General features: G+C 38.2%; 1 protein-coding gene and 1 non-coding gene across 4 annotated transcripts in view; both read right to left on the bottom strand.

Moving 5' to 3' along the window:
- Positions 1–23,497, bottom strand: part of SHROOM4 (shroom family member 4) — a 262,226-nt gene that overhangs the window by 79,316 nt on the left and 159,413 nt on the right. The gene's annotated exons all lie outside the window — the stretch shown is intronic.
- On the bottom strand, positions 6,248–6,320 carry TRNAG-UCC. The gene has a single exon. It is a non-coding gene; the product is annotated as a tRNA-Gly (tRNA).

The raw sequence follows: 23,497 nt of genomic DNA, 5'->3' as shown, positions 1-23,497 counted from the left end.
AAAAAGGTTCACAGAATGAGAAAGAGGGTCTGAGGCAGAACTCTAGGTTAGTGGTTCTCAAAGTTCAGTCCTCAGACCAGCACTACCTGAAAATTTCTTAGACCCTGACTGGATCAGAAACTTGGGTTGGGGAGGGGAGCAATATGTTCCTTAACAAACCTTCCAGAGGGTTCTAATGCACACTCAAGTTTGAAGACTACTCTTCTAGGGTACACCTATAGTCAAGTGACAAATTAAGGAAAGAGAGCTGAAGATAAGTAGTAGGAAAAAACTAGGAGAAAGATATATTTCATAATCAAAGAGAAGAAATTTTCAGAAAAAAGTTAAATAGGGCCATTATTTATTAAGCAACTATTTTAAAGGGCTTAAGGTAAATATCATTATTCTCATCTTACAAATGAGAAAATTTTGGTTAACTAATTTACAGAAGGTCAGCCAGCTGATATGTGATTTGACACCAGCGCTATTAAATAGCAATGGCTATGTGCCTTCCATTGTACTCCTTCTGCTACTGAAAAATTGCTGACTGGAAAAGAAGAAAAGATGCTCCTTGAGTTTTTATTCAATCTGGAGGATACTAATTCATCTTGGTCCTATAGAGAAGACTGTCATGTAGTGGAAGAAGCCAGACTGCAGTGAGAAAATGGGAAGAAGATGGAGACAATGAGTGTAATGATACTTTTCAACTGCCTAAGAAGCTTGGCTGTGATGGAAAAGAGACTGGTAATTGCAAGAGGACAAAAATTAAGGAGAGCTGATGTTTTTTAAGATGAAGTGACCACCAGAAGATATCTGTATAACTGAGATTAGTTTAGATTACAAGTAACATTCTATGGGTCTAGAACAATCACTAGTCTTTATCTGAACCCAAAACCACAGCAGTTCTACCTATACTCTACAATTGCCAATTGAATGTTTACATCTCCCATCAATCCCCTCAAATTAAAGACAAAACAAAAACATTGACATCAAGCCTAGCTCTTCCTAATTTATCTTTTTGTTGTGTCTTAAATCCCTAAAGATCTGACTAACTCAAACCTTGTAAATTGTTTCCTTCTCTTCTTTGGCTTTTATATTGAATTAGTCTCCACATCCTAGCTTTGAAATATATCCCCTATTAACTCATCCTGTCCATTCCTACTGTCACTACTTTATACAAGCAATCATGTCACATGGCCTCCCTACTGGTTTCCCACAGATACCAATTCTTATTCACCTATTCACAATCTTGCAATGACTCCTCATGGCCTACTAGATAAACTTTGCTTTTCTGGGCCTTCTATTAGATGGTTCAAATTCACCTCTCACTGATCCTCTTTATAAATCTTAATCTGGGTGGGCTCACTTAATATTTCTCAAACCTACATACACATTTCTCTCCATCCTCTCTCTTTTTTTTTAAAATTTTTTTAATTTTTTTATTATTATTATTTTTTTGTAATTTTAATTTTATTTTATTTTTAAACTTTACATAATTGTATTAGTTTCTCCATCCTCTCTTTATGCCTTACCACATTCTGTTTAGGAATTGAGCCAACCTCCCCTTCTTTTGTTCAAGTTCCTTGTGATGTTCTTCTTCCAATTTTTACAACCACTTGCTGCTGGTATCACTCATTTTGACAATCACCTACCTCCTTTCTCAACCGTTTTACCTATATATGTTTTCCCTCCACTAGAGTTCATGGCTAGAACACACTCCTGCTGTGAGCCCCACTACACTATTTAACATATTGCTTATTGCTGTTCAGTCACTAAGCTGTGTCCAACTCTTTGCAACCCCATGGACTGCAGCATATCAGGTTCCCTGTCCTTCACTAACACCCAGAGTTTACTCAAACTCATGTCCACGGAGTCAATGATGCCATCCAACCATCTCATCCTCTGCTGCCCCCTTCTCCTCCTGCCCTCAATCTTTCCCAGCATCGGGGTCTTTTCCAAAGAGTCAGCTCTTCACATCAGGAGGCCAAAGTATTGGAGCTTCAGCATCAGTCCTTCCAATGAATATTCAGGGTTGATTTCCTTTAGGATTGACTGGTTTGATCTCCTTGCTGTCTGTATATGCTAAGCACACAAACTCAAAAACACTTATTAAATCGATGAATATGAGAACTTGGTAATTAAAGAGATATTTGGTGAATAAATGTTTAGAAAATGTCTTTCTTTTTCACTTTCAAATGTCATATTAAAAACAGTATACATTCACTAGTTAGGTACCCAGTATCAAGTACTAATGTAAGTATATTGATTATTTAATAATCCTTATGGATTCCTGTCAGGTAGGACTCATTTCCCTGAATTATTCATAAATATAAGACTATAAGATGGTTAAAGACTTGTCCAGTATTTCTACTGTGTACTCAGAGCCTGCAATGAGAACCCCCAAGTCCACTGCTCCATCTTCTATCAGTTCAGTTCAGTCGCTCAGTCATGTCCGACTCTTTGCGACCCCATGAATCGCAGCACGCCAGGCCTCCCTGTCCATCACCAACTCCCAGAGTTCACTCAGACTCACGTCCATCGAGTCAGTGATGCCATCCAGCCATCTCATCCTCTGCCGTCCCCTTCTCCTCCTGCCCCCAATCCCTTCCAGCATCAGAGTCTTTTCCAATGAGTCAACTCTTCACATGAGGTGGCCAAAGTACTGGAGTTTCAGCTTTAACATCATTCCTTCCAAAGAAATCCCAGGGCTGATCTCCTTCAGAATGGACTGGTTGGATCTCCTTGCAGTCCAAGGGACTCTCAAGAGTCTTCTCCCACACCACAGTTCAAAAGCATCAATTCTTCGGCGCTCAGCTTTCTTCACAGTCCAACTCTCACATCCATACACGACTACTGGAAAAACCATAGCCTTGACTAGACAGATCTTTGTTGGCAAAGTAATGTCTCTGCTTTTGAATATGCTCTCTAGGTTGGTCATAAGTTTCCTTCCAAGGAGTAAGCATCTTTAATTTCATGGCTTCAGTCACCATCTGCAGTGATTTTGGAGCCCAAAAAATAAAGTCTGACACTGTTTCCCCATCTATTTGCCATGAAGTGATGGAACCAGATGTCATGATCTTCGTTTTCTGAATGTTGAGCTTTAAGCCAACTTTTTCACTCTCCACTTTCACTTTCATCAAGAAGCTTTTTAGTTCCTTTTCACTTTCTGCCATAAGGGTGGTGTCATCTGCATATCTGAGGTTATTGCTATTTCTCCTGGCAATCTTGATTCCAGCTTGTGCTTCCTCCAGCCCAGCATTTCTCATGATGTACTCTGCATATAAGTTAAACAAGCAGAGTGACAATATACAGCTTTTACATACTCCTTTTCCTATTTGGAACCGGTCTGTTGTTCCATGTCCAGTTCCAACTGTTGCTTCCTGACCTGTACATAGGTTTCTCAAGAGGCAGGTCAGGTGGTCTGTAACACAGGTTAATGTGTTTAATTTTTAAACAGGCTTCTATGTTTCTTAGTTGAATTATAAACATGGTTTTTCTATAGTCTTGATGTAAGAATAGCTTCTAACAAGACAGGTAAATAATGAATATCTCAACTTTAGCATCTAATAACAGTTACTATGAATAATGACAGAAAGTATCTGTGTGTCCCCAAAGTAAACTTGTGCCATAACACAAAGAGAGATGAGATGCAGCAGGGTGCTATATTAACATTCATAATTATGCATTTTATGTTCCAAAAATGAATTTTTTGACAGCAAAGGAAAATGGCAATAGTAAGAATTATGGCAAAAGCAATAAGGTTAATCAACATATAATTGACTCTCAAATATGTACATTTTAGCTGTTTTCTTTTACTGTGTTTATGATTTATTATTTAGAAACATTATAAACTAATCTACTAGAATATATTTCCCTATTCAGTTCAGTTCAGTTGCTCAGTCGTGTCCCAAAATGAAAACACGTTCATATCAAGTGAATTAATTTTTTATGACACATAGATATATCAAGGGAAATATATATTAAGGGAGATTTTTGTTCCACAAATGCAATAACCTACACATAATGAGGTGTCAACTTCTTCAGAGAAATTTGTCTAACACACACATACACACACACACAGGCACTTTGGAAACAGTTTAAACGTATTGGGAGAAAAAGACTAAATTAAAAACTCTTTTTTCAATATCTCCTAATGCACGCTATATTAAACATAGCACAACCCAAAGAAACAGGAGGAATACAGAATACAAATGACAACATTTTCCCACTGACTGAGACTGACCCAGCTTCAGTTGAGAAAGGAAGATGTCTTCACCCAGCAGATGGCTATTGAATCCCTTAATTAAGATGCCAAAACCCATCAGTTCAGCTGCAAACAGACCCACACCTAGAACCTGAACTCTCACCCTATCCACAAGCTGATTAACTCAGATTATTCTGTCAAGATGAGCAAGCATTCCAGGTCAAGGCACAGCTAAGGCCTGGGTGACTGTCCTCTCAGAGCAACTTACATCTTTTGCTCTGAGCTCTACTGAGGTGCAAGCTTACTGCTGAAGATAATACTAACAAGGTGAGGCAAGTGAGAAAGCACGCACAGCCTACGGATTTTTAATGTCATACAAGGATTTCTTGAAGATCTCAACTAAAATATTCAATTTAAAGCTTCTGAAAATGTTACAGAGACAGAAGTAAAATAGATAGGTAGGTAGGAACCAAATGAGGTATTATAGAGAGCAAATTATTTTTTCAATACTATGGAGTTAGATGGACCTGACTATGAGATAATGGACATGTCAGTTACTTCATTTCTTTGTACCTTTGTCTCCTCACCTGTAATATGGGGATATGTTCATCCCTATACCTCATAATAGAGCTGCTGCTGCTGCTGCTGCTGCTGCTGCTAAGTTGCTTCAGTCGTGTCCGACTCTGTGCAACCCCATAGATGGCAGCCCACCAGGCCCCGCCATCCCTGGGATTCTCCAGGCAAGAACACTGGAGTGGGTTGCCATTTCCTCCTCCAATGCATGAAAGTGAGAAGTGAAAGTGAAGTCGCTCAGTCATGTCCGACTCTTAGCGACCCCATGGACTGCAGCCTACCAGGCTCCTCCATCCATGGGATTTTGCAGGCAAGAGTACTGGAGTGGGGTGCCATTGCCTTCTCCCATAATAGAGCTATGATGATTAAATAACATGATGCATTTGAGAGCTCCAAGCACCTGATCTACAAGCATCTGATCTGTAGTAAGTGCTGGGATAGGAGGGCAGAACTGATATTTACAGTATGTCTATTAAATCTGAAAGTTCTGATTGTATCTCTTCAAACTTAGGTGGGAAAGCACCTTGGAAAAACCCTTCAGCCTGAATCCAAATTCCTGTGGAGAACTCAGTTCATCCCTTACTGGTCTTAACATTTTCAAATGAACTGCTGCTGCTGCTGCTGCTAAGTCATTTCAGTCGTATCCGACTCTGTGCGGCCCCATAGATGGGAGCCCACCAGGCTCCCCCGTCCCTGGGATTCTCCAGGCAAGAACACTGGAGTGGGTTGCCATTTCCTTCTCCAATGCAGGAAAGTTAAAAGTGAAAGGGAAGTCACTCAGTCGTATCCGACTCTTAGTGACCCCATGGACTGCAGCCTACCAGGCTCCTCCATCCATGGGATATTCCAGGCAAGAGTACTGGAGTGGGGTGCCATTGCCTTCTCTGTCAAATGAACTACTTGGTAGAAAATGGATACATCACTATCTCAGTGAGTTGTAGAACTATGATAGATTCCCCATGACTGGAATTCACAGCAATGTGAATACAGGAAAAAGAGATGGATTCTGGAGTCACACACAGAGATCAGATTCAAGTCCTGGCTCTGGCACTTGTTGGCTATATGGCTTTAGACAACTGACATGTCCATTTTGAGCCTTGGTTTTCTCAAGTAATATATATTTCATATAATTTTGGTGAGAATTCAACAGATGTTACAGTGCCATTACTAACTAAATTCTCATGATCACATGAGGTCTCAGCCTAGCAAGTCACTCAGATCCTGGGATGTAATACACAGACAACACAGAGCTACTTTCCCTGTCCAGTTATGGCAAACCAATGGCTATGGCAAGTGTTTAACGTGATGAGCATCAGGGAGGAAAGAAGAAATTCTTTTTACTGTGGCATGGAAAAAGGCTTCTAGCAATTCTTCCAGTTCTGAGAGAGTCATCAAAATTGTGATACTGATTCACATGTAAGAGATCAACTATACTCTCCATCACTTCATGAGTGCCCTCTTCCACTTACCCTTTTTTTTGTGGCCTCTTAGTTCCCTGACTAGGGATCAAACCCAGGCCCCCTGCAGTGGAAGCACAGAGTCCTAACCACTGGACCATCAGGGAATTCTCTCTACTTAAACTTTTATTTATTAAACCTCAAGGTTCTCTCAAGAAGTACAGAGTAGCGAAGAATCACAGACACACAAAGAGAGAGAGAAGGAAGTATATCACAAGAAAAAAATCTCCTAATTTCATACAAAATTCATGTACCAAGACTAGTTTTAAATTTTTGTTTCAAATGTTCCATTCTGTTGGAAGGGACATGAGTATACTTTAAGAAATCTATTTCTGAAGTGCAAAGACGTACAACCTCAGGTAAGTAACTTTCACTGTATGTAAATTTAAATCACACAAATTTTATGACTGAGAGAAAGAGGAGGGCAGGTAATATTCTGCTGTTTCCCCTAGGGAGAAAAAAAATACCCTGTATAACTCCTCAAAGACTATTCAAAGGCATACATTAACTTTATACTTAACAAAATTGAAGGATATTCTGCACCATCATCACAGGAAAAGAAGGAAGAATATATCTTTGCATTAGGAGCCAGAGACATAATCATTTTTAGCTGAACAAGGATGCCAGAACAGCAAACCAATGCTTTCCCTTTGATTAGCTGGAAAGCAATCAATGTACTCTTGCTAGATTGGAGCTTTCACTCAAAATAGAAACTGGCCTGAAGTCCAGAGCTGGCAGTTCAGGGACAAATCCCCAGAAGAGATCTTGACACTTGCAATAAGATCCAGGATTGGCATACTCATCAGGATCCAAGTTTAAGACTGAGGCTTGAAGAAGCTATTAAATAATAAGGGCTGGTGAAAAATAATGACTGCCTTCAGGATTCATGTTTCTTTCATCAGCTAAAACAAACACCTTTGTTGCTGAAGGTTTGCTTAGTTTAGCTACTTTTAAAAAGACATTGGACTTTTATATGTATAACAGTCATTTTGCTGTACACCTGAAACTAACAAAACATTGTAAATCAACTAAAATCCAATAAAATTTTTTAAAAAGAAAGAAAATACAAAAGATTGTTTTTTAGTATAGAGTCACAGCAAAAATAAGAAGGTACAGAGATTTCCCATACACCTCTTGCCCCTACACATATGTAATCTTCCTCATTATCTACATTCTTCCCCAAAATGGTACATTTGTTACAAGTGATAAACCTACTTTGATACAATATAATCACCCAAAGTCTATAGTTTACATTAGGGTTCACTCTTGGTGTTGTACATTCTATGGGTCTGGATAAATGCATAATTACACTGTTTATAACATTAGAGAATCATCAGAACAGTTTCACTGCCCTGAAATTCCTCTGTGTTCTGCCTTTTCATCCCTTCCTTGCTCCCCTGTAACCCTAGACAACCACAGGTATTTTAACTGTCTCTATAGTTTTGCCTTTTCAAGAATGTCATATAGCTGGAGTCATACAGTAAGCCTTTTCAGATCAGCTTCGTTCACTTAGTAATACACATTTAAGATTTTCCCATGTCTTTTCACAGCTTGTTAGCTCATGTATCAATATATTTAACACTGAGTAATATCACCTTGTCTAGATATACCACGGTTTATTTATTCATTCACCTACTGAAGGATATCTTGGTTGCTTCCAAGTTTTGGCAAGTATGAATAAAGCTTTTATAAACATCCATGTACATGTTTTTGAGTGAACACAAGTATCAATCTCATTTGGGTAAATGCCAAGGAGTGTGACAGCTGGATCTTACGGTAAGAGTATATTTAGTAAGAAACTGTCAAACAATCGTCCATAGTGGCTATACCATTTTGCATTCCAACTAACAATTAGTGAGAGTTCCTGTTGCTCCACATCCTTGATAGACATTTATTATATTGAAAAAGCTGACTGACTAAGAGACCTTTCATCCCAAGGAAAATATAGTCATAAGTTTCCTGGATTTTCTTTTTGAGTTATATAACCCAGGCTTGGAGCTGAGAAGCAACAATGGGTATGCTAAATGGGCACAGACAAAACAAATCTCAAAAGAAGCCTGTTTTTCCTATGCAGAGAACCAGGTTAGGGGTAGACAAACAAGACAGAAAACTTTTAGATATAACCGCTCTACTCCAACCAAACACTACAGAAAAACTGTGACCAGCATCTCCACTCACACCAACAAAAGCTAAGTGGAGAGCCAAGACTTCACCCTGGTCAGGTGTTCAGTTGCTCAGTCATGTCCAACTTTTTGTGACCCCATGGACTGCAGCATGCTAGGCTTCCCTATCCATCACCAACTCCCAGAGCTTGCTATGGCCAGGCTGTACTGAAATCTTTTCTGACATCACCATGGCCAAGGTGGTAGCAGAAAAGACTGAATACTAGGATAGGATTTTCATCCATGCTGAGTGGTAGCAAGCCCTCCTCTATTCACAACTTCAATGGGGATCGTGTAAGAAGCAAGAGAATGTAATTCCAACCTGTGGTAACAAGAAACAACTCCCTCTCCCTACTGAGGTGTGTCATCCTTGTTCAGTTATTAAGTTGTGTCTGAGTCTTTGCGACCCCATGGACTGTAGCACCCCAGGCTCCTCTGTCCTCCACTGTCTCCTGGAGTTTGCTCTAATTCATGTCCACTGAGTGGGTGATGCCATCTAACTGTCTCATCCTCTGCCTCCCTCTTCTCCTTTTGCCTTCAATCTTTCCCAGAATCAGGGGCTTTTCCAATGAGTCAGCTCTTCACATCAGGTGGCCACAGTATTAGCTTCAGCATCATTCCTTCCAATGAATATTCAGGGTTAATTTCCTTTAAGATTGACTGGTTTGATTTTCTTGCTGTCCAAGGGACTCTCATTTTGATATATGGCAAAATCAATACAATATTGTAAAGTTAAATAAAATAAAATTAAAAAATAAATTTCCATAGGGTTGGAAAATAAAAGAAAAACAACAAAAAAACAAAACAAAACAAAACAAAAAAAGAGTCTTCTCCAACACCACAGTTCAAAAGTATCAATTATTTGGTGCTCAGCCTTCTTTATGGTCCAACTCTCACATACATACATGACTAAAGAAAAACCACAGTTTGACTATACAGACCTTTGTTGGCAAAGTGATGTCTCTGCTTTTTAACATGCTGTCTAGGTTTGTCATAGTTTTTCTTCCAAGGAGCAAGTATCTTTTAATTTCATGGCTGCAGTCACTGTCTGCAATGATTTTGGAGCCCAAGAAAAAAATCTGTCACTGCTTCTACTTTTTTCCCTTCTAGGTGGTATCAGAGGGGGCCTAATGGAGAGTTAGAATTTTCACTACTACCCAGCAGTAAGGAGGCCACTCTGCTCTCTGTGGTGCCAGAGGAGGCCACATGGGGAACACCAAGGACAGATTTAGCAGGAGAAAGGGGCCTCCCTCCTCAAGTATTAGTACATTCCAACAGGGAATCTGGACATTTACTTCCACGTGCCAGCATGGAGGCAGCAACTCCTTCCCCCTGCCAGAGGGGTGTCAAAAGAAGCCAGCTAAAATGGGAAGTTTAAATATGACCCAAAATTTCATAACATAATACTCAAAATGTCCAGATTTAAATTGCAAATCATTTGTCATACAAAGAATACAGAAAGATTTCAAACTGAATTTAAAAAGATAATCAATAGACACCAATATCACAATGCTAAAAATCTTAGAATCAAATGAGAAAGTGACCATAATAAAGATGCTTCAATGAGCAACTATAGACATGCATGAAACAAACGAGAAAATAGAAATTCCTATCAAAGAAATAGAAAATATGAAGAAGAACCAAATGGAAATTTTGGAACTTAAAATTACAATATTCAAAATAAAAATCTAGATGAATAGTCTCAATAGCATAATGAAGGGAACAAAAGAATCAGTGAACTTGAAGACAGAACAATAAAAATTATCCAAAATAAACAACAGAAAGAATACAGACTGAAAAAAATAAAGAGAATATTAGGATCTTGTGGGACTATAATGAAATATCTAACATTAATGGCACTGGAGTCCCAGAAAGAGAGAAGAGAGAAAAAATAGGACTAAAAAACTACTTGAATAAATAGTACCTGAAAACTCCCCAAATTTGGCAAAAGACATAAACCTGGAAATTCAAGAAGCTAAGCAAATTCTAACAGGATAAACCCAAAGAAATTCATACCAAGACACATCTTAGCCAAAAGTCTCAGCTAAAGACAAAAGAAAATGTTAAAAGCAGAGAGATATAAATAATATCTTACCTGTTTAGGAATAATTACTTGAAAGACATGATTTCCCATCATAAATCAATGCAGCCAGAAAGAAGTGCCACAATATTTTTCAAGTGCTGGAAGAAAAGAGCTATCAACCCAGAACCCTATATCCAGAGAAAAATATCTTTGAGTAATGAAGGGGAAATCAAGACATTCTTAGATGAAGGAAAACTGAGAGAATTCATCACTGGCAGGCCTATTGTAAAATAATGGCTAAAGGAAGCTCCCTAAAAGAAAGGAAATGACAAGAGACGAAATCCTGAAATATCAGGAAGGAAGAAAACATCATGAAAAATGGGTAAAAATAATAGACTTCCTTTTCCTCTTGAGTTTTCTAAATTTTGTTTGATGGTGGAAACAAAAATTATAGCAATGCTTGATATGATTGTAAATGTATGTAGCATAAATATTGAAGACAATTTTATTATAAATCAGGGAGGATAGAGGGTTGTAAAAGGAGATAAATTTTCTATACTTCACCCAAAATGGTAAAATGACAACACCAATAGACAGATAATTTATGTATATACAGTGTAATACCTATAGCAACCACTAAAATGTCTATATGAAGAGATATACCTAAAAACTAGATATAAATAAAAATGGGATTCTAATAAATGTTTAAGTAATCCACAGTAAGGTAAGAAAAAAAGAGTACAAAGAGAAAATTAAATAAAATATTAAACTTAAGCCCTAACACATCAATAACTACACTAAATTTAAATAGTCTAAATATGCCAATTGAAAGATGAGATTGGAAGACTGCATAAAAACACACGACCCAACTACATACAATCAAAAGAAACTCACTTCAAATAAAATAATAGAAGTTGAAAGTAAAAAAATAGGAACATATATGTAAATACTAATCAAAACAAAGAAGGAATGGCTATATTAATTAATACCAGATAAAGCAGGTTTCAGAGCAAAGAAATTTACTAGAGAAAGAGAACAACATTGCCAAATGATAAAAGGGTCAACACACCATGATGAATTGATAATCCTAAATCTATGTGCATCAAACAACAGAATGTAAAATTCATGAGCAGAAACTGATAGAACTGGAAGGAAAAATACAGAAATACACAGTTAAGCTTGGAGACTTCAGCACTCCTCTCTAAGCAATTAATAGAACAACTGGACAGAAAATAATTAAGGATATTGAAAAATTCAACATTACCATCAACCAACAATATCCAATCTACATTTATAGACTACTTCTCCTAACAGTAGGATGCACATTATTTTCAAGTGCTCATTGAACATATACCAAGATAGACTATATCCTGGGCTATAAAACAAACCTGAACAAATTTAAAAGAACTGAAGCCATATACAGTATATTCCTTGACCACAGTGAAATTAAACTAGGAATGACTAGAAAACAAATGGAAACTAAACAATGCACTTCTAAGTAATCTATGGATCAAAGAGGAACTCTCCAGAGAAATACAAATTACATTAGTTAAATGAAAATACAATATATCAAAATTTGTGTGACACAGATGAAGCCATGTTGAGGAAAATTTATAGCATTAAATGCTTATATTTGAAAAGTAAAAAAAAAAAAAAGTGCCAAATAAATTATCTACACTCCCATGTCAAAAAGCTAGAAAAAGAAAAGTAAAAGAAACCCAAGGCTCAATGTCAGAAAAACAAACAGCCCAATCAAAAAATGGGCAGAAGAACTTCTCCAAAGAAGACATAAAGATGGCTAATAAATACATGAAAAATGCTCAACATCACTTATTATTAGATAAAGGCAATTCAAATGTACAATGAGTTATCACCTCACACCAAGGAGAATTGCCACCATCAAAAAACCTACAAACAATAAAAGCTGAAACCTCCCATGCTGTTGGTGGGAATGTAAACTGATACAATCATTATGGAGAACAGTATGGAGATTCCTTTAAAAAGTAGGAATAAATCTTACCATGTGACACAGCAATCCCACTACTGGGCATAAGCCCTGAGATAGTCACAATTCTAAAAGACACATGTACCCCAATGTTTACTGCAGCATTACTTACAATAGCTAGGACATGGAACCAACCTAGATATTCATCAACAGATGGACGGATAAAGAAGATATGGTACATATATACAATGGAATATTATTCAGCCATAAAAAGAACACATTTGAGTCAGTTCTAGTGAGGTAGATGAATCTAGAGCCTGTTATACAGAGTGAACTAAGTCAGAAAAAGAAAAACATTGTATATTAACATATATATATATATAATTTAGAAAAATGGTATTGATGAATCTATTTACAGGGAATGGAGACACAGACATAGAGAATGGACTTGTGGACACAGTAGGGTAAGGAGAGAGTGGAACAAATAGAGAAAGTAGTATCAACATATTTTACACTATCATGTATAAAACAGATAGTTGGTGAGAAGTTGCTATACAACACAGAGAGCCCAGCCTGGTGCTCTTTAATGACCTAGAGGGGTGGAATAGGATGAGAGGAGGGAGGCTCAAGAGAGAGGGGGTATAAATTATGGCTGACTTACACTGTTGTATGGAAGAAACCAACACAACATTGTAAAGCAAGTTTTCTTCAATTAAAAAATACATTAAAAAAGAAATCCAAAGCAAGCAAAAAGCAGGAAATAATAAAGAGCAAAAGTCAATGAAATTTATATTTTAAAATTGGAGAAAATCAATGGGGGGAAAAGCTGATTTTTTTGAAAAGGATAATACAATTGACAAACTTCTAGAAAGATTGACAAAGGAAAAAGAGAGAAGATATAAATTACCAATATCAGGACTGAAACAAGGGCTCTCACTATAGACTTCACAGATATAAAAAAGACAACAAGGAACTACTATGACCAACTTTATAAACATCAATATGACAATTTAGATGAAATGGACAAATTTCTTGAATACGACAAACTATCACACCTTTGGTGGGCTGCCGTCTATGGGGTTGCACAGAGTTGGACACGACTGAAGCGACTTAGCAGCAGCAGCATCACACCTTACCCAATGTGAAACAGATCATTTGAATAGTCCTATAATTATGAAGGAGATTTAACTTGTAAATAAAAAACTCTCCTTGAAGAAATCCTCAGACCCAGATAGTTTCCCTAGAGAATTCTACCAAATGCTTAAAAAAGAATCAGTGCCAATTCTACATAGTATCTTCTAGAAAATCAAAGAGGATGTAATACTTCTCAATTTATTTTATGAAACTAGTAGTACCATGATATAAAAACCAGACAATGACAGATTTATAAAGCTACAGACCTCATGACACTTGTAATAAAAAAAAATCCTTAACAAAATATCATAAAATAGAATTTGGCAATATATAAAAAGAATGATATATTGTGACCAAGTAGGGTTTATTCCAGTGATGTAAAGCTGGTTCAGTTTTCAAAAATCAGTCAATTTCATATACCGTATCAACAGGCTAAAGAAGAAAACTCATATATTCATATAGAAAAAGCACTTGACAAAATCTAATATCCATTTATGATAACTTTGAGCAAACATGGAATAAAGGGGAGCTCCATCAAATCAATAAACAGCATCTATAAAAATCCTACTGCTAATATCATACTTAATAATGGAAGACAATGTTTTTCCTCTAATATAAGAAACAAGGGAAGGATATCCACTCTCCCCACTCTTACTCAGATAGCACTGGAATTTATAGCCAGCACAATAAGGTAAGTAAAAGCAATAAAAAGACATTCAAATTGGAAAGGAGGAAATACAACTGTCCCTATTTATAGATGACATACATAGAAAATTCAAGGAATCTGAAAAACAAAGGAAATTCCTAGAACTCCTAAGTTCAGTTTTGAAGCCTACAAGATCAACACAGAAATCAATTGCATTTCTATACATTAACAATAGATATGAGGAAGCAATTTTTTTTTACATCTATTTACACTGGCTGCAAAGGAAAAGGTGTAAATCTAGTTGTAAATACTAGGTGTAAATCTACCAGTTACCTGTATAGGACCTGTATGCTAAGAAGGACAACAATGCTGATAAAAGAAATCAAAGATCTAAGTAAACAGACAGACTGTGTTCATGGATTAGAAGACTCAACGTAGTAAAGATGTCAGTTTTTCCCCAAATTCATACACAGATTTAATGCAGTTCCTGTTAAAATCTCATGAGGAATGGCTTATGTATAGTGCGGCCCTTTAAAATGAGTAGGAGCTTACCAATTAAAGAAGGGATGGGAGACTACTCCAAGCTGAAAGAGTAATATCTGTAAATGGCAAAGAGTTGTCAGAAGATACTGAAGTGAATCAGCCAGAGAAAGACAAATATCTTATTATATCACTTATATGTGGAATCTTTTTTAAAAATGATACAAATGAACTTATTTCCAAAACAGAAACAGACTCACATATTTGAAAACAAATTTATGTAATAACACTGGGGAAATGTCAGGGGAGGGATAAATTAGGAGTTTGGGATTAACATATACACACTGCTGCTACTGCTGCTGCTAAGTCGCTTCAGTCGTGTCCGACTCTGTGCGACCCCATAGACGGCAGCCCATCAGGCTCCCCCGCCCCTGGGATTCTCCAGGCAAGAATACTGGAGTGGGTTGCCATTTCCTTCTCCAGTGCATGAAAGTGAAAAGTGAAAGGGAAGTCGCTCATCGTGTCCGACTCTTAGCGACCCTATGGACTGCAGCCTACCAGGCTCCTCCATCCATGGGATTTTCCAGGCAAGAGCACTGGAGTGGGGTGCCTGTGCCTTCTCCAGGCACACACTAGACATTCAATAAACATCTACTGGAAGAGTGGACTTGCGAGAGCAATGGGCAACCTCAAAGTCCACCTCCTGGCAAGTGCCGGGGCACAGCACACCTGAGGTGCAGTCCCTGGCTGCCCCTCCTAGCTCTGCCTCCCACAGGAAGCTTTCTCCACCTCCTCCAGTTGTCCAGTCCCTCCAGTTCTGATTCCTCGTCTCCTTCATTCACTCAAGTCTTTGTTAGTCGCTCAATCATGTCTGACTCTTCGCAACCCCATGGACTGTAGCCTCTGTCCATGGGATTTTCCAGGCAAGAGTATTGGAGTGGATAGCCATTCCCTTCTCCAGGGCATCTCCCACATCGCAGGTAGATTCTTTCCCGTCTGAGCTTTGAGCAAAGACAAAGCCGAGGCGGCAAGAGGGAAGCATCCGGTTGATGAGCTCGCCCACCATGCCCGTCCAGGAGCCGTTGGGCTCAGGCTATATATAAAATAGATAACAAACAAGGACCTACTGTATGGCACAGGGAACTCTACTCAATATTCTGTAATAATCTTTATGAGAACAGAATCTGAAAAATTATATATATATATATATAAATATATATCTATATATATTCTGAATCACTTTGCTGTACACCTGAAACTAATACAACATTGTAAATCAACTCTAGTCAAATATAAAATAAAAATTAAATTAAAAAAATAAGATATTGTGTGTTCAGGAAATGTTTACTATGTTTAAAGAGGCTGAAAGCATGAGATATGAAAGAAGACCTATTAGAATCAACAGGATTTGGTAACTGATTAGACAAAAGTGAAATGGGTAGCTAAGAGAAAGGAGGGATCAAGATGTTTCTCTAGGTCTTATCTTACGGGACTAGGACTATTACATGAGATAAGGAACAGGAAAGGAAGAGGGGTTCTTGTTTGTGGAGGGGGGATATCAACAAGTTGAGGTTGAGGTACTCTTGTTTCTAGACAAAAATGTCCTTCAACAACTGAAAATATGAGTCTGGTATTCACAAAATAGTTTGGGCTAGAGTTGTAAATGGAAGAGTCATCAGTATTCAGGTAGCTGAAGCCATGGTAATAAATTATGTTATGTACTGAAAGGACAGACTGAGAAGCTAGATATGTGTATATGTGTGAAAGACAAAAAGAAACTAATGGGGCAAAGTCCAAATGTTCTTTTCTGACTGCTTGCCATTCAGTCTTCACAAAAGTAGTTTAGATTCCCCTCAATGCATTAACATTTAGAGAACTCTGGCTTGAATAAAATAAAGAGATGAAAAGGCTGTAGTTCATCCATTTCTCAGCCATTGCTGCCAACTCCCTTCTCCTATTCTGTCTCAGCACAGCATCTCTGGGGAGGTAAAGATCTGCTGAGGTCAGTAAATAAAATTCCATAGCTTTCTTTGGTAAATTATCACTGATTACAGAAAATTATTTGGAAGTCCTCTAGAAGACCTAGCTAAAATTCCTTCTATTACAAATGATAACATTTCCTTTTGTGTTGTCCTTAATGGAAAAAGAAAACAGTTAGACATTCTGTTGTGTGTATCACAGAATGTATTTTCTGGTATGGACAGCATGGGAAAGTAGGTGTTTTTTGTTTTTTTTTTGAAGAAATATAAAGCGGCTGAAGGGAAGTCTTAGGCTTGACAGGGAAAAGGGGGGTGGTTAGAGGAGACCACAGGACCCAATTCCTAGCATTCTATAAAAGCAGATTTTTCTCCTAGAGAATATCTTTCAATACTTAAAGGCAATTATTACATCATGTCTTCCTGAGTTGCAAAAGAAATATATAAAGAATCCAACACATGGCTTATTTACAAGGCGAAAATCATTCATGAACATTAAATTGCTTGTGGAATGAGTTAAGCTGGCATTTTTCTTTTTATTTTTTAAACCATCCATGGCAAGTGGCTATTTCTCACAGTCTGAAAACTTTACCTTCTCTAGGTTTAATAATCTTGATTCTTTTACAAAGCCTTCACCTGAGAATGACTTTTCTATACATTAATCACTTTATCACACTTCCTTGATCAACAAATTTTCTGAACCCATCTTTAGCTGTTATGATAGGATCACTTTAACTCTCAGATCAAAACTATGTTTAAATGTTGTCCAAAACATTCTGTTCTATGCAAGACATATAAGCCCTTGGACTGAGCATTTCAGACAAAAAAGTATTAGGCAGTGTTGCTAAAGGAAGTGAGCTGCCCTGGGATATTAGTCAAACCCAGTTATTGTATCCAAATTAAGCCAATGTCTCCTAAATCCAGCTCAAAAAGCAGCAAAGTGGAAGGAAGAGAAGAAATACAAAAGAGAAAAACAATCTTCTGTTTAAGGGAAAGAAAGAAAGAGATTTTTATACATTTAGTGATATTACTTCTTTAATGAAACTATTATTTTTATTTATAAATTCTGTCTGGTGTGGAAGGACCAAAAAATGATATAACAAAATCCAGAAGCAAGGAGGTGGAAAAGGTAAATTTGGAATTCCTTCCACTGGTTAGCTGTAACAGCGAAGGCTAGTGGAACAGCTTATCTATGACCAACACAGTGTGAATTATAGTTAATCACGGAGAGAGGCAGCCCTGGGTGTTTTGGATACTGAGCAAGTCCCAAGGATGAGGACGTGTTGCCAAAGAGCTTTTTTATTTTTGCATTAAGATTTGGGGTTGGGTTGATAAAAGCAAGTGAAGGAGTATCATACCTGGTAGTGCCTTAGCTGTTTATTGTTTTTAAAAATTGCTCTTAAATTGCCTGCTGTGTTGGTTAATGTTAAGCTAAGCTGTTTTAACATCAATACCTATGATTTTTAAGAGAAAACATATAATTTTTTTCTTCCCAATGGGGTAAAACATAAACACAAAATATGACTTATCTGGAGAGACTGAGTCTGGAAAAATAAAAAAGGAAAGAAAGCTAATACTTTTTAAGGTGCTAAGTGCCAAGTATCTTATCTATATGCTCATCCTTAGAAGAACCCATTGAAAAGAAACTGAGAAAGCTGATTCAAATATGTTAAGGAACATATTCAATCTATCAGTCCACTGTTTGTATTATACTGGTGTTCCTTAGTGTTCTGCCCAAGGTGCCATTCATTAACTCATCAGATATTTCTTCATCAAATTCCAAGCTCTGGATCCGTGTCCTGAAATCAATGGTGAACAACACAAGGTCTTTAGGGAGCTTCACCTGTTCCTAACGAACTCTTTAAGTTTTGAAGAAGTTTATCGTTTGCCCCCCCTCCCCATTCCATATTCTGTCATCTGCCTAATCAATGAACATTCTCTTTGTTACAGCCCTGTGGTCAGCTCAAGTATGAGTAACTCAACAGCAGGAAAACAAAATGATCAACCAGTTTTTTCTCTGACACAATCAACCAAATTAGTGTAGGAAAAAGCTATTAGGTCACATCCAGTCCATCCCTCTGGGAACTGAGCAAAACCACTCCTTGTATTATGTTACAGTATTTCTCAACTACATTGTCCTGCCTCATTGTAAATAATTCTAAATGACTCAGTAGAAGGGTTTCCACTATTTCCTCTCAACGGTTAGCCCACAATCCAGTAATTTTCAGTGTCAAGATGGTTTCACTGAGACTTAGCTAAAATAGCCCATGTCTTGACTTCATTTAATTATGCTCTGATCAACCCTTATCACAATCTCTGCAATTCCTCATTTGTTGCTATATTTATACCCTTCAAATATAGCTATACGGCTATCAAACCCTATTCCCTCTCCTCTCCAAGATTGAACTGGCTGATTCTTAAGCTAACACTGGCAGAGAAAACTTTACTATCCTGTCACAACTTCTAGCTACTTCAGTATTTCCTATTCTATGCAGAGAACATCATCTAATTTCTTGCAGTTTTGGGGTTACACCCTCCAGGTCTCTGCTTATACACTAGGCAGTGGTGTGGGTGTCCAGGCATCACAGATTGCATTTGGATTTCTTCCTTTGTTATTTCCATTATTCTGTTTCAAATCCTAAAAGATGATGCTGTGAAAGTGTTGCACTAAATATGCCAGCAAATTTGGAAAACTCAGCAGTGGCCACAGGACTGGAAAAGGTCAGTTTTCATTCCAATCCCAAAGAAAGGCAATGCCAAAGAATGCTCAAACTACCACACAACTGCACTCATCTCACACGCTAGTAAAGTAATGCTCAAAATTCTCCAAGCCAGGCTTCAACAATACGTGAACCGTAAACTTCCAGATGTTCAAGCTGGTTTTAGAAAGGGCAGAGGAACCAGAGATCAAATTGCCAACATCCGTTGGATCACTGAAAAAGCAAGAGAGTTCCAAAAAACATCTACTTCTGCTTTACTGAGTATGCCAAAGCCTTTGACTGTGTGGATCACCACAAAATGTGGAAAATTCTGAAAGAGATGGGAATACCAGACCACCTGACTTGCCTCCGGAGAAATCTGTATACAGGTCAGGAAGCGACAGAACCATACAGGGAACAACAGGCTGGTTCCAAATTGGGAACAGAGTACTCCAAGGCTGTATATTGTCACCCTGCTTATTTAACTTATATGCAGAGTACATCATGAGAAACGCTGGGCTGGATGAAGCACAAGCTGGAATTAAGATTGCCGGGAGAAATATCAATAACCTCAGATATGCAGATGACACCACCCTTATGGCAGAAAGTGAAGAGGAACTAAAGAGCCTCTTGATGAAAGTGAAAGAGTAGAGTGAAAAAGTTGGCTTAAAGCTCAACATTCAGAAAACTAAGATCATGGCATCTGGTCCCATCACTTCATTTACAAATAGATGGGAAACAGTGGAAACAGAAGCAGACTTTATTTTCTTGGGCTCCAAAATCACTGCAGATGGTGACTGCAGCCATGAAATTAAAAGACACTTGCTCCTTGGAAGGAAAGTTATAACCAAACTAGACAGTATATTAAAAAGCAGAGATATTACTTTGCCAACAAAGGTCCATCTAGTCAAGGCTATGGTTTTTCCAGTGGTCATGTATGGATGTGAGAGCTGGACTATAAAGAAAGCTGAGTGCCAAAGAATTGATGCTTTTGAACTGTGGTATTGGAGAAGACTCTTGAGAGTCCCTTGGACTGCAGGGAGATCCAACCAGTCCATCCTAAAGGAAATCAGTCCTGAATATTCATTGGAAAGACTGATGCTAAAGCTGAAACTCCAATACTTTGGCCACCTGATGCAAAGAACTGACTCATTTGAAAAGACCCTGATGCTGGGAAAGATTGAAGGTGGGAGGAGAAGGGGATGACAGAAGATGAGATGGTTGGATGGCATCACCAACTCAATGGACATGAGTTTGAGTATACTCCAGGAGTTGGTGATGGACATGGAGGCCTGGTATGCTGCAGTCCATGGGGTCGCAAAGAGTCAGACACGACTGAATGACTGAACTGAACTGAACTGATTATTCTATTTCTCTAGGATACAGAAGCACTTCTTTGGCCATTTTTTTTTCCCCAACCAGTTGTTTTGAGGGTAGTAGAACAGATCCAATTTCTCAGAAGAATATCTTAGAGGATTTAGTTGACTCTATCTGGGTGCAGAATTCATTCATTCACTCACATACTCAATTTTTATTGAAAACCAGCAGTGTTATATCCCGTACAAGTCACTAGGTATACCATGTAAATCTGACATATTTCTTTTCAAGAACTCACAGTCTAATAAAAAAGATAAATAGGTCTTTCTCTCCAACGTATTATCCCCTACCTCCTTTTCTAAAGAATGTTGTTTACTAATATATTTATGTTCCATTTACCCTTCACTGAAATTGGGCTTCTGCCCCTAATATTTTAACAAAGTCTTTACTGTCAATGTCAACCAATCATCTAATTAGTAAACCAAATGGCCTCTTCTCAATATTCATACAATTTGAATGCAAGAGCATTTAACACCATTGATTGATGGCCTGCTCATTCTTAAAATCCTCTCCCTGCCCTTAGTTTCCATGATACCACTCTCCCATAATGCCTGCTCCTACATCTCTGATTGTCCTTTCTCTTTTACACCCCCTTTCTCCTCTCACACTCAGTTGATATCTTCCTCTTATTTTGATTTAAAAAGAGTAGTACTGAAAAGAGAACATCCTCATCTTTCCATCACTTCATTACCAACCTATCTTGACATGTTCCATGTTTCATCTACTAGTCACTCAGTTGTGTCCGACTCTTTGCGACCCCATGGACTGTAGCCCACCAGGCTCCTCTGTCCATGGGATTTCTCATACAAGAACACTGGAGTGAGTTGCCATTTCCTTCTCCAGGGCATCTTCCCAACCCAGGGATCGAGTCCAGATCTTCAGCATTGCAGGAAGATTCTTTACTGTCTGAGCCACCAGGGAAGTCATACCTCTTCTTAATATAGATCATGATCCTTACTTTTTTAATCAAAGTTCAATCCCCTACTAATCTGACCTCCCAAGGCTTTTGCTGCTGAAATTATCCCTTCTTTTCTACACCACTTATTTTCCCCTCACTACTGGATTATCCCATTAGCAGTCAGATATTTAGTACTAAACCTCCCAGTCTTGATTCCAATTGCCTCCCAGTTAATATTCCACTTTTCTGTACCCCTTCACAGCTTAACTCCTAGGAAAACTTGTTATCATCACTTCCCATTCTTTCATGAAACAATCCATTCAGGCTTTTATCTCCAGCATTCCATTGTTAAAGTTACCAATCACTTCCATGTTGCCACAATCAAGTCAATTCTCAGAATCAATGTCTCATTAACATTTGACACAGCTGACTACTCCCTCTTTCTTTAATCAGTTTCATCACTTGGATTGCCGACACCACCTTGTTTTGGTTTTCTCCTACCACACTGGCCATGTCTCAGCTTTTGGGGGACTGATCATCTGTCCTACCTCTAAATATTGAAGTACCCCAAGGCTCAGTCCAAGGACTCTTTGCTGTCTACACTTAACCCCTTAGAGGTTTCATCTAGTCTCAAAGCTTTATCAGAGGGTGATAATTTAAATATTTAACATTGACATTTTTGATTCATCTAATTTCTTAGTAAATATTAGCATGTGGCTACCCAATGGAAATCTTTAACTTAACATGTACAAAACCAAGCTATTTATCTCCTATTTCTTCTTACCACTCACCAAACATTCCTTTTCCAGTCATTCCCACCTCAGTCTTCCCACCTTGATTTTCAGGCTAAAACCAGGGTATCTTTTATTCCTTACCTACCCACTCCATAGACTTCCCAGGTGGCACAGTGGTAAAGAATCTGCCTGCCAATGCAAGAGATGCAGGAAACCTGGGTTTGATACTTGGGTCAGGGAGATCCCCTGGAGGAGGACCTAGCAACCCACGCCAGTATTCCTGCCTGGAAAATTTCATGGATAGAGGAGACTGGTGAGCTTACCCTCTATGGGGTCACAGAGTCCGACACGACTGAGTGCACCTGTGCACTCTCACACACACACACACTCTCTCTCTCTCTCTCTCTCTCTCTCTCTCCATACCATAACATTGCCCAACTTACCCTAATCAATTAGCAACTCTAAAACAAATTCCACATCCAAACTACTTTTCACTATCTTCACTACTAAAATTTGAGCTAAGACATAACCATCTCTTGCCTGAATCAATTATACTCTTAACAAATTTCCCTGCTTCCTTTCTGCCCCCTACAGTCTGTTTTCCATACAGCAGCCAGGGTGTTCATCTCCGAGTTCAAAACAAATCACAGTGCTGTTCTGCATAGAACGGGTTCACTTTGCAATTAGAATAAATCTGAACTCCTTACCAAAGCTTACAAAGCCCTATGTGATTGTGTCCCTGACTGCCTCTTCAACTTCATCTCCTTTTATGCATCCTTTTGCTTACTACACTCCAGTTTCAAAAGCTTTCTTTATGATCTCTGAATACACCATGCATTTTCCCATTTAAGGGTCTTTACACTTGATATCCTTCTGCTGGGAATGCTCTTCTCCCAAGATATTCATATGGCTGCCTCTCTCTCATCATTTACTTCTTAGTTCAAATATCTTCAGAGAAGCCTTCCTTGAACTAGCTAAAGCCTCCTCTGCCACCATCATACCCACCCTCAGTCATTTTATATGCTCTTATACTTCTTTGTTTTCCTTTATAGAACTTATCACAAACTGATATTAAGTGAAGTGAACGTTGCTCAGTCATGTCCGACTCTTTGCAACCCCATGGACTATACAGTTCATGGGATTCTCTAGGCAAGAATACTGGATAGGGTAGCCTTTCCCTTCTCTGGGGGATCTTCCCAACCCAGGGATT

Source organism: Bos indicus x Bos taurus, chromosome X (genome assembly GCF_003369695.1).
Source record: "Bos indicus x Bos taurus breed Angus x Brahman F1 hybrid chromosome X, Bos_hybrid_MaternalHap_v2.0, whole genome shotgun sequence".
Taxonomy (NCBI): domain Eukaryota; kingdom Metazoa; phylum Chordata; class Mammalia; order Artiodactyla; family Bovidae; genus Bos; species Bos indicus x Bos taurus.
Note: the sequence above shows the minus strand (reverse complement) of the source record. Positions and strands in the feature narration are given on the sequence as shown.